General features: G+C 23.2%; 1 protein-coding gene across 2 annotated transcripts in view; it reads right to left on the bottom strand.

Annotated features, from left to right (window-relative positions):
• LOC117175579 (centromere-associated protein E) overlaps positions 1-12,420 on the bottom strand; it is a 38,052-nt gene extending 25,632 nt beyond the window's left edge. For both annotated transcript variants that reach the window (XR_004467468.1, XM_033365288.1), the window contains exon 1: positions 12,320-12,420. The gene's annotated coding sequence lies outside the window, so the exon portion shown is untranslated. The remainder of the gene's footprint in view (positions 1-12,319) is intronic.
• Positions 12,421-13,049: the final 629 nt, after the last annotated feature.

Below are 13,049 nucleotides of genomic sequence, written 5' to 3'. Positions count from 1 at the left end.
TTAAATTTTACACAAATCCCTTCTCTGATAAGAATGTAAAAAAGATAAGTTTTAAATCAATTAGTTGAATTTTCAAATAAAAAATTGTATTTTGAACCAAACCTTTGTTGAAAATTCCTTTTTTTGGCTTGAAAATTCAACTATTTTGTAGAAATTTCGTCTTGTGGATTTGAAAATTTAACAATTATTAGGAATTTTTTTTGTCTTTCTCGTTTGAAAATTTGTTTATGTCGTATTAAAATTTATTGGTATTTTAGTAGAAAATTAATTTAATTTAGTTGAGGATTCAGATTCTGTTTTGTTGAACACTCAAATTTTTGGGTTTAATTGAACTGTATTTTATTTCAAACTAAAATATTTTTCGGTAAAATTAAATTCCATTTTTCGTTAAGAATTGATCTATTTTGGTTGAAAGTTCAACTTTCTGTAAGGGTTCAACTATTTTGTTGAAAATTCGTATTTTCTGACTGAATATTTTACTAAGTGCTTAAACGTTGAACTACTTTGTTAAAAAATCAGTTGTTTGGTTGAAGATTCATAATTCTAGTTTAAAAATCTTTTCTTTGGTTGGAAAATTAATGATTTTGTTTCAAATTTGTGTGTGTTTTTTTTTAATTCAACTATTTGGTTGAAAATTAACTTTTATGTTGGAAATTTTCGTTTAGCTTGAAAATTCAACTGTTGTTTGGAAATTCTTTTTTTTCTAGTGGAAAATTCTATTATTTTTGTAGAAAATTATACAATTTGTTTAATGTTTTTGGTTTTTCTTGAGTGAAAAATATTTTTTGGTTGAAAATTCATCTCTTCTGGTAAATATGTTATCTTCTTTGGTTAATAGTTACAATTTTGGTTGCAATATCTACTATTACATTTTTCATTCAGAATTAATATTTTTTAGTTAAAAATTTATTTATTTATTTATTCGATTAAAAACTTCACCTTCTACTAAAAAATTCGTTTTCTCAATTTGAAAATTCAACTAATGTTTAAAAATTCAACTGTTTTCGATTGAAGTTGAATTTATTTTTGTTCAAGAATTCAAACATTTATTTGAAAGTTTATCTTTTTTTGAAAATTCAACTGTTTTATTGCAAATTCATTTTTTATGTAGAAAAATAATCTTTCTGAGGTGAAAATTCAACTGTCTTATAAAAACTTAGTTTGGTTGCTTGAAGATTTAATTATTTGTTTAAAAATGCAACTATTTTCTTAAAAAATCGTCTCTTTTGCTTAAAAAATCTATTAATTGGCAATAAATGTATTTGTTGAGTCTAAAAGAAAAAAATTTGTTTGTAAAAATTGACTTTTATGTTAAATTCCTGGAAGTATAGTGGAATTTTTGTCTCGAGAGGGAATCTATATTACAATGTGGCCCTTCATCCTTTATGGAAGCAACTAAATTAGAACCAGTGTTCATTCATTCGAACGATGAAAAAGGATTTTTTAAAAATGAATCTAGTATCTACTGATCGGTTATCGATTCGACTGGTTCTTCATTTTAATTTTAGACTCAGTATTTTAAATATGTCCGTATTTCCAAGAATATATTAAACATTTTTTAATATTTTAGAACTTTTCAGTTATGCACATACTTTGGTTGAAAAACAGGCTGAGATTTTTTCTAATTGTGAGAAATTCCATACTGAGATTTCATTGGATGACTATTAATTTGCCAAAGTAATATTTGCCAATGGAGACTTGTTATCGCCAAAATTTAGTTTTGCCAATATTATTTATAGATTAAAATGATTATTTATTAAATTTTATTTTAAAATTAGGTAAATATAGCATTTTTAACCATTTTTTCTGATACAGAAATTGCTTTGTCCTTGAATTTTCAATGGCTGAAAAGCAAAAAACAGTTGAAAATTGAAGACATTTTTAAATTAAATTTTATACTATTAAAATATCAACAGTTTAAAATTTAAATTTTGAAGATTCCTTTTATTTTTCTTCAATTTTTAACAGTTGAATTAGAAATGTTAGTTTAAATTCGATGTTTAATTTCTGTAATTTTCAGCAGTTGAATTTTTAATTTTCTTTATTTTTGTACTTTTTCAAATTCAATTTACAATTTGCTTTAATGTTTAACAGTTAAATTTTTAACTTTATTCAGTTTTCAAATGTTAAGAATTTGATTTTCTTCTGTTTAACAATTTAAAATTCAATTTTCTTCTGTTTTCCACAATTCACAATTCAGTTTTTGAATATGGAAGAAATCTTAAAATTGTATTTTAAATTATTTAAATTTCAAAAGTTTAAAAATGAACTGTTGAGTGCTTACTCTAATTTTCTTTAACTGTTAACAGTTGAACTGTCAATTTTCAATTTTCTTCAATTCTTAACATTTGAAAATTCAATTGTCGAAAATTAAATACATTTTTTCTTGCAATTCTGAGAGCGTAAAATTTAACTGTTCAGCGTTTATTTTAATTTTTTATCATTTTGGACAATTGAGTTTCCAACATTGTTTACATTCAGTTTTTAATTCTCTTAAGTTTTCAACTGTTGAATTAAAAATTTTCAAGTTTCTTCAGTTTTCAACTGTTCAAAATTAAATTTTCTTCAATTTTTAGCAAATGAAAATTCTATTGTTGAAAATCAAAGAAGTTTTGAACTATTGAAATTTCAACAGTATAAAATTTAACTTTTGAGCGCCTATTTTTATTTTCTTCGATTTTTAACAGTTGCATTTTCAACCTTCTTTAAAATTGAAATGTAAATTTTCTTTTATTTTCAATAGTTAAATTTTTAATCTTCAGGTTTCTTGAAGTTTCTTCAGTCAACGATTGATTATTCAATTTTATTCCATTTTTATGAAAAAAATTATTTTAATTTTATGCAATCGAAAATCAACATTTTGAAATTGAATTGCTGAGTTTTTATTTTAATTAGCGCTTTAATAATTTGCCAAAATATTTCTTGCCATTAGCAACACGTTTTCGAAAAAATTTACTCTTTTAAAATTTGTTTAAAAATTGAAATGCTTTTTTTTTAATTCAAACTGTTGAAAAGTGACGAAAATTATAAACTGGATTTTCAACAGATGAACTTTCAATTTCAATAAATTTGAATGTTTAATTATTAAAAATTAAACAAAAAAGTTCATTTTCAACTGAAAACCATCAATTTTCAACCAAAAAGGGAACAGTTCAATTTTCAGATCAAAAAATTAATTTTCAACAACAACAAAAATTTTGAAACAAATAGTTAAATTTTCAACCAGAGATAAATTTTCAACTAATAAAGTGAATTATTAAAAAAATAGTTTAAATTTCTAGCAAGCAGTTTCAAATCCAAACAAATAGAATAATTTTACCAAATAAGGCGAATTTTAAACAAACTAGATACATTGTCAACAAAATAAATGAATTTTCAATTAAGAACGCTAAATTTACATAAAAAAATGGTTAGTTAGAATTTCACACTGAAAAATTATTTTTTAATTAGCCCGAAACAATTTTCAACAAAATAGGTCAATTGTCAACCTATAAAGTGAATTTAAAAAACAAGTAGTTTAGTTTTCAATCTTACAACAAAATACACCAATTTTCAGTCAAACAGTTTAATTTTTTACTAAAAACGATTAATTTTCAAGCAAAAATGGAATACATAAATTTTCAGCTACAAAAATTAATTTTCAGTAAAAAAAACTAATTTTTGGAAAAATAGTAAAAATTTTCAACCTTCCGTTGAAATATAATATAGTACAGTAGTTCAATTTTCAAGCAAGTAGTGTAATTTTTAACAACAACAAAAAATTCAAATTTGATTAATAAATTTACTACTTGAATTTCCAACTAACAACTATCAATTAAAAAAAAATGAATAGTTACATTTTCAGTTAAAAAGCTAAATTGCAAAGAGAAAACGATTTTTAAAAAAATTCAATCTTAAACCAATAAAATTATTTGTTAACAAAGCAATTCGGTTTCAACCATGTAGTTAAAGTTTCAATCAAAGCGATTAAGTTTCTGACAAAACGACGAATTTAGATGCAAATTCACAGTTTTTTAAACGAAACAGTTGAATTTTCAGTTAAAAGAATTAATTTTCAATAAAGAAAAAATAAATTGGAAACCAAATGGTGAGATCTTCAACCTTCAGTTTTAGTGTAGTATAGTAGTTCAGTTTTCAATCAAATAATTGAATGTTTAACCAAAAAAGAGATACATTTTTATTGATAAAATAAACTAAAAATGATCAATTTTCAACAACAAAATTGAATAGTTAAATTTTTAGTTAAAAATATACTTTTTACAATAAAAAAAAAGAATTTTCAACAAACCAAATCAATCATAAAGCAATAAAATTATTTTTTAACAAAGTAATTGAAGTTTCAGCGAAGTATTTAATTTAAGTGTCAATTAAAAAGATTAATTTTCTACCAAAAAGGAGAAAGTTAGAACTAAATGCACACAATTTCATCGAAACTTTTGAATTTTCCATTAAAAACGATTAATTTGTAACAAAAAATGGAATAATTAAATTATCCTTTAAACAAAATAATTGAAAAAAATGAATTTTCAACAAAATACTCGTAGTTAGATCTTTAACTACCAATACCAAAAATTAAGTAGTTAAATTTTCAATTAAAAAGCTAACTTTCAAAAACAAAAAACGTATTTCAACAAACAAAGAAATTTTCAATAAAATAGTTAAATCATAAAACAATACAATTATGTTTGAACAAAGTAGATCAAGTTTCAACGAAGTATGTAGTTGAAGTTTCAACAAAAAAGATTCATTTTCTTAAAAAAAAAGTTCAATTTCAACTAATTAAACTACATGAATTTTCAATTGAAAACCATTAATTTCCAACCAAAAATTAAATAGGTAAATTTTCAGTTTTAAAACTAAATTTCAACTAAAAAAAAAACGAATTTTTAACAAAATGATTCAATCATGAAACAATACAACTATTTTTTAACAAAGTATTTCAAGTTTTAACGAAGTGCATGGTTGAAGTTTCAATAAAAAATATTATTTTTCAGCCAAAGAAGAGATTAAATTTCCTTTATAAATTTGCTACTTAAATTTTCAACTAAAAAAGATTAATTTTTAACCAAACATTAAATAGGTAAGCTTTCAGTTAAAAACCTGATTTTCAACAACAACAAAAAATAATAATTGAAGAAAATACAAAATTTCTTCAGACAATCATGAACTAATAAAATTATTTTTCAACAAAGGATTTTAAGTTTCTAAGAAGTATATAATTGAAGTTTTAATAAAAAAAATAATTTTCTGCCAAGAATGAGATGAATTTTAATGGTTACATTTATTTCTTGAATTTTCAACTAAAAACAATTTATTTTCAACAAAAAATTGAATAGTATATAGTTAAATTTTCTGTAAAAAAGATTGATTTTCTGCCCAAATAGAGATGAATTTCATTTGATAAATTTACTATGAACTTGAATTTTCAACTAAAAGCGATGAATTTTCCACCAAAAATTGAAAGGTTAAATTTTCAGTTAAAAGGCTAATTTTTAACAACAACAAAAAAAAACGAATTTTTAAAAATATAGTCCTATCATAATCCAATAAAATTATTTTTTAGCAAAGTATTTCAAGTTTCAACGAAGTATGTAGTTGAATTTTAAATCAAAAAGATTAATTTTCTGCCACAAAAGAGATAATTTCAATTGATAGAATTACCACTTAAAGTTTCAAATAAAAACGATTAATTTCCAACAAAAAATCCAATAGTTATTTTCACGTTTAAAAATCTAATTTTACCTAACGAACAAATAATCTTCTAAAAACTAGAAAATATAATATAAATAAAATAAATATTGGGTTCTATTAATTTAGATTGCATTCAAGAAAAAAAAGGAAATTTCTTTTAAAAAATACGGGAAAAAATAGAAAATAATAAATAATTTTAAATAATTTTAATTAATTAAATTGATTTATAATTATATTATAATATAAGTGACATTGGAAAATTATCAAGGGCAGAAAAATGGTCAAGTTAATGAAAGCGTCTTATCAGTGACTAATTAGTCTCTCTGTATCAATGGGCATTAATCAGTGGTTCTCAAAGAGAAGGAAATAAAAAAAGTGGCTTAAATGAATTTTATTAAAATGGGGTTATACCTTCTAGCTATAAATAGAACCTGCCATAGAGAAACAGATGCTCTCCTATAAAGGGTTCACTTTCTCGATGCGAGCTAAAATTGAGACTATTATATATAAGCATATTTTGCAGCATCGCCTTCTCCATTTAACAGAAGTGCAACAACCCGGATTAATTTTAGATTTTAGAATAGGCGAGAAAATCAATCTTTTCTTAGGGGCCGTCCATAAACTACGTTACCAATTTCAAACTATTTTTTTTAAGTTTTTAAATTTCTTTTTAAACAAAATAATTGAATGTTCAATCACAAAAGATTTTCGACAACAAGAAATTAATTTTCAACGAAAAAGTTCATTTTAAACCAACAAAAATTACTTTTCTACAATAAAAGATGTTTTTTCTAAAAAAAAAAAAGAATTTTCAACCACTTGAATTAATCGAAAAGAAAACTAATTTTTTTAACAAAATAGGTGAAATCTCAGAAAATAGACGAATTCTTAATTAAAAGTAAATTTTATGAACCAAAAATAGAATCTTCTAATTTTCAGTTTAAAAAATTAATTTTCAACAAAAGAATAATGAATTTTTAATAACTTGCGTTTAACCAAAAAGACGAATTTTTCAAGAAAAATACATGAATTTTCTACCAAATAGTTGAATTTTAAACTGATAAACAATACATTTTCAACCAGCAAATAGAATAGTTAAATTTTCAGAAAAAAGTTAATTTTTGACAACAAAAATCAAATTTTCACCGAAAAGTTACATTTTCAAACATATATTTTACTTTTCTCTCAAATTGTTGAGTTTTCAAGAAAAAAGACGAATAATTATCTAAAAAGCAGTAAAATTCTCGATCCGAAAATATGATTTTTCAACAAAAAAGTTAAACTTCTACGAAATAATTTAAATTTCATCAAAATAGTTTAATTTTCAACAAAATAGTTGGATATTTAACTAAAAATAGATACATTTCTAAACAAAAACAAATAGTTTAATTTTGTTAAAAACAAAAAATTTAAATAAAAAATAAAATGAATTTTCAACCAAATAGTAGAATTTGAAACTAAATTAGATAAATTTCAAATCAAACTCATATGGGTAATTGAATTTAAAAACTAAAAAAAGAAATTCTTAACAAAACAGTTAAATTTTCTACATAAATATTACATAAATATTGTATCAAAAAGAAAAATGTTCAAAACAAAAAAAATACATAAATTTTCAACATTTTTTAATTTGGGAGACAAAAAGATGAATTAGCTATAAAACAGTAGAATTTTTGATTCGAAAATCTGGTATTTCAACAAAAAAGTTAACTTCATATGTAATAGTTTAAATTTCATAAAAGTTGCTAGTTCAATTTTCGGCAGTTGAGTTTTCAACGAAAAAAGATCAATTTTAATTGAAAAATGTATTATTTGAATTTTAAACTCAAAAGATAAATGTGGAACCAAAAATGGAATAGTTACATTTTGGAAAAAAATCAACAAAATAGTTTAATCTTAAACCAATAACATGAATTTTTCATAGTTTAACTGTCAGTCAAATAGTTGAATTTCCGACCGATAAATATAAATTCTTAATGAGAAATTTAAGTATTGAATATTCAACTGAAAAATAATGTTTAAACCGAAAATGGATTCGAAAAATTTGAAGTTTCAAAATTAATTTTTTTTTGAAAGGCAAACTTTCAACCAGTTAAGTTTAACAACAAAAAGACAAATATTTAACTGAATAGTTGAATTTTCAACCAAAACGATGAATTTTCAAGAAACACGATTAATTTTCTAGCCATGAAGACGAATATTCGATCAATATTCAATAGCCAAAGAGGTAAACATTTAACCAAAAAGGTGAATTTCCGACCATAAAGATTGATTTTCGAACCTAAAAAACAAATTTTCAACAAAGTACGTCAATTTTCAACAAAATTGTTGAATTTTGAAGCCAAAAATATGAATTATCATCAAAGTAGTTGAATTTTCAACCAAAAAAATATTATTGTTTACTAAAAATTGAATTGTCTATCAAATACTTTACTTTTTCAAAAATGTTAAATTTTCAACCAAAAATATGAAATTTAAAACAAAAAAAATGAATTTTTCAACAAGAGATTTTTTTTGGTAAAAAATCTCATTTTTTGTTCTTGAAAATTCAACTATTTTGGTTAAAAATTAATTTGATTTAGCTGAGGATTCAGCTAACTTCTTGATAATTCATCTTTTTTTATTAAATACATCTGTATTTTATTTAAAATAAAAATATTTTTCCGTAGAAGTATATTATATTTTCCGTTAAGAAAATGTTCACCTGTTTGGTTTGGAAATTGAGTTATTTTCTTTCAAATTATTTTTTTTTGTAGAAAATTAACTTTTTGTTGCAATTTAATATTTCTGTTAGGAAAAAGCAACCATCTCTGTTGAAAATGCATGTAATTTGTATAAAATTTAACTATTTTGGCAGAAAGTTGAACTATTTTGGTTTAAAATTAAGATTTTTTGGAAATTTAAGTCTTTTGTTGAAAATTGGTATTTTTCGTTTAAAACTCGTAGAAAAATCAACTCTTTGGTTGAAAATTCACTTTTTTCTTGAAACTTAATATTTGCAACAGAAAAAAAAAACAACCATCTGGTTAAAAAGTAATGTATTTTGTTAAAAATTAAATTATTTTAGTAGAAAGTCCAAATATTTGGTTAAAAAGTAACTTTTTGTGAAAATTTCATCCTTTTGACATGGAAATTAAACTATTTCGTAGAAAATTCGTCTTTTGGGTTTGAAAATTCTCTTTTGTCATAAAAATCGATTTTTTTTAATACAACTATTTTCGTAGAAAATTAAAGTTTTTTAGTTGAAAATTCATGTATTTTCTTGAAAATTTAAATATTTTGGTATCGATTTCAACTAGTTGGTTAAAGAACAACGAAATTTTCTGTTGCAAATTCAACTCTATTGTCAAAAAATATTGTTTTTGTTTTTGAAAATTCGTATCTTTTGCTAAAAAAAAATTCTGAAAAGGGTTTAACAATTTTGTTAGAAAGTTGTCTTTTCTGGTTGAAAATTTAACTACTTGGTTGAAGTTCCATAGTTTTAGTTGTAAATTAAACTATTATGTTTCACATTAAATTTTCCTTTGGGTACAAAATTCAAATATTTTCGTAGAAAATGTAACTATTTGGTTGAAAATTAACCTATTTAATGAGAATTTAATTCTTTTGTTGAAAATTTTGTATTTTTTGCTTGAAAATTATTATCGTAGTTATTTAAATTTTTTAAATGAAAAAAGAAGAGAAGTGGAATTATTATAGTTTAAGTTTGTAAAATTTTCCGTATATTTTGTACAAAATTGTAATTTTCATAAATTGCAAAAAAAGGAAAAGATATTCCCAAGGTTTTTCTAAAAAAATAGGTGTCACGTCAACCTGGAAAGCATTGATGTCGCTTTTCCTCAATGTCCATTGAGTAATTTGAAAAACTCAAAGAAAGTAATGCAAAAAAAAACGAAATTTGCAACGAAATAGTTAAATTTTCAACCAAAGTGATGAATCTTTGATAAACAAAAAAATGAATTCTTAACAAAAAGTGTAATAGTTGATATTTCCACTCAAAAATATTTTAATTTAAATAAAAAACTTTTAAATTAAACCAAAAAATTCGTATTTTTAATGGAAGCGTTGAATTTTTAATCAAGAAAGACGTTCCAATTAACAACCTCAAAAAATTTCCTCCAAAATGTTGTGTTTTAAATTTATGAAGGCGCATTTAAAAAAAGTTGAATTTACAACCCAAAAAAATGCACTTTCTATCAAAAGAATCGAATTTTCGACTCAAAAGATCGATATTATAGCAAAAATAAAGTAGTTAAATGTTTGGTAAAATGAATTTATTTTCAACAAAAAAAAAGAACTTTTAACAGAATTTGTTAAATTCTTAACCAAAGAAATTAATTTTTAACTAAAATGGTCTTCAAAAAAAAGTTATCCAAATAGTTGAATTTTCAACACAGAAGTTGAATTTTCTACCAAAAAGGACATATTTTCAACCGAAAAGATGAATTTTGAACGAAAATTATTAAATAACAAAAAGTTTGGCGAAAAATTTAATAGAGAAATGTGTAGTTAAATAACATTTATTTTCAATTACAAGAAAAATTTCCAATCAAATAAATGAAATTCCAACCAAAAAGATTAATTTTCTACAAAAAAAAAGAATAATTTTTGACAAAATACATGAATTTTCAACGGAATATTTAAATTTCTTATGGAATTTTCAATCAAAAAGGTTCATTTGCAACCAAAAAAATACAATTTTCCAAAAAATATATGAATTTTGAACAAAAAATATAATAGATTAATTTTAAGTTAGAGGAAAAAGTTTTCAAGAAAATAACATTTATTTTAAACGAAATAGTTCAGTTTTCAACCAAATAGGTGAATTTTCAACCAAAAAGATTAAATGTTCTATAAAAAAATTTCGACAAAAGAAGGAATAGTTACATTTTTAGTTCAAAAAATTAATTTTTATTTTATAAAAACTAATGTACAACAAAATGAATTTTCTACCAAAAACAATCACTATTTATAAAAATATACTAATTTTCAACTATAAATAATACATTTTCTGCATAAATATAATTGTTTCCTTTTCAGTTACAGAAATAAATTTTTAAACAAATAAAATTCATTTTTAACGAAATAGTTACAATATAAACTAAAGAAAATCAATTTGCTCCCAAAATGATTAAATGTTTATACCAAAAAATGTCGAAAAAATATGTAGTTAAATTTTGAGTTTAAAAATTAATTTTAATAAAAAAATGTAGCCAAAGACATAAATTTTTAACCAAAAATAATCATTTTCTATCGAAAAACAATATTCTTTGACAGAATACATGAAGGTTCAACAAAATATTTTAATTTTCGCTAGAATTTTCAAATTAATAGTTGAATTTTCAACCAAAAAGGTAAATTAGTCACCATAAGATTAATTTTCTAACACAAAAGACAAATTTTCAACAAAATACAGACATTTTCAACCGATGAAAATAAATGTTCAACCAAACATTGAACAGTTAAATTATCAGTCAACAAATAATTTTAATAATATCAAGAAAATGGATCATTTCTAACAAACAAAAAAGAATTTATAACTAAAATCATCAATCATCAACAACGACAAAAAATGTTTAACAAGTAGTTCCACTTTCAATTATTTGAATTTTGAATCAAAAAAGGATTTTCAATCGCCATTCACAATTATCGAAAATCTTGAAAATTTCTTCAAATATTTACATCAGAAGAAAAATCCTGGGATCAAAGTCAAAGTTACAGAATCATTCGAACAAAAACTGATTTAAAAATCCCATCATGAAAATAATTATAGATTTAATGCTAATTATCATAATTCTCACATTTTTATTAATCTTGCACTTTGAAAGTAAAATTTTGATATAAAAGCAAAATAATTCTATTTAATTAGTATTTAAATTAAATTTATTTTCGTTTAATTTAATATTTAATTCCACCTGGATGAATAGTTGATCCAGAAATACATTGAAAATAACTTACTAGAATTTTCTCAATATAATAAAAAAACTTCTGTAAATCATATAAAACGTTCTCAAATCATATAAGATTTTCTATAGAATCCATAACAAAATGTCAGAAAATGAACCAAGTCTTTTTCTAGAGAAAGATTGTAAAAATCTAATGAAATGTAATATCCGAAGCAATTAAATGCAGAAGAAATGAAGGTAATACCGGATGAAGAGAATATCCGATAATGACAGATAATTGGACATTTCGAGTAATTGAAGACATATCCGTAAAGGGTGCACTCAGAAAAGGGTTTGGTTGAATAAACAAAATATTTAGTTGATCCAACAAAATATTTACTTGAACCAACCAATTTTTTTGGTTCTTTCACCCAGATTTTTCATTGAACACAGTATTTAGTTGATTCAGCCAAAAAATTTGGTTGTTCAATCAAAATGTTGTTAAATCAACCCAAACATTTATTTGATTCAACCAAATTTTCATCTATATCCAAGATAACACTTTTTTGTACAAGAAAACACTTTGTTTTTTATTCAAGAATATTTTTTCTGAGAGCCTGGATTATTTTAATTTTAAAAAAATTCCCGCTAGGCGGAAAGAGTCTAATGAAGTCCGTGATCAATAATTGGAAAGTATAAAAGTGTAACTACATTTTGGATAAATTTTTGTGCACTTTCCTTACCTTGAGGAGAGAGGCTGTTTTCTTTGTTTTGAAAGGCAAGTGAACACGCGAGCGTCCTGTTTTCTTACCCGCTATACACGAAGAACTGAATACTGTACCATTAGGTAACTCCTCATTTGGACTTCAAAAAAAGGCAATTGCCGGAAGTCGTTCTCAGAGGCATCTCGCGAGGAAGAAGAAAAACACTATGTGCGCGGATTCTGATTCCAGGGTGCAGAGTCTTTCCCCTATTTCCCCTACGTTTCCCCTTTATGAAATTTCCCCTATTCTTGAAAACTTTTCCTTTCTCCCCTTTTCTCTTTAAATATGCGATATTTGAAAATACCATTTCAAACCTACAAAATTATTTATATTCAAATCTAGAAAAAGGCCACGGCGAGTAGTAACAGTTTTTTTTTTAACTTAGAGAATTATCTATTGAAATAATTTAAGTTTTTAAAATTTGGCTACTTTCAAACTAGAGGATTTCAGATTTAAATAAAATAATTTTTAAAATTAACTGTAATCAAGATGGTCCAAATTGAAGATTCTTTAAATTACCTAGAAAACAAAATCGCCCTCAGAGCGCACGATTTGTATTTTTTTGTCTTCAACAATTTTTAAATTAAAATATAAAATTAATATTAACACACAATTTTCGTATATGCTACAATTCTGAAAGAATACAAAAGAAAAGTAAGCAGAATATTATTGATAATTGATGAAGATTGATGTCTCAAATGACAAATCG

Source organism: Belonocnema kinseyi, chromosome 1 (assembly GCF_010883055.1).
Source record: "Belonocnema kinseyi isolate 2016_QV_RU_SX_M_011 chromosome 1, B_treatae_v1, whole genome shotgun sequence".
Taxonomy (NCBI): domain Eukaryota; kingdom Metazoa; phylum Arthropoda; class Insecta; order Hymenoptera; family Cynipidae; genus Belonocnema; species Belonocnema kinseyi.
Note: the sequence above shows the minus strand (reverse complement) of the source record. Positions and strands in the feature narration are given on the sequence as shown.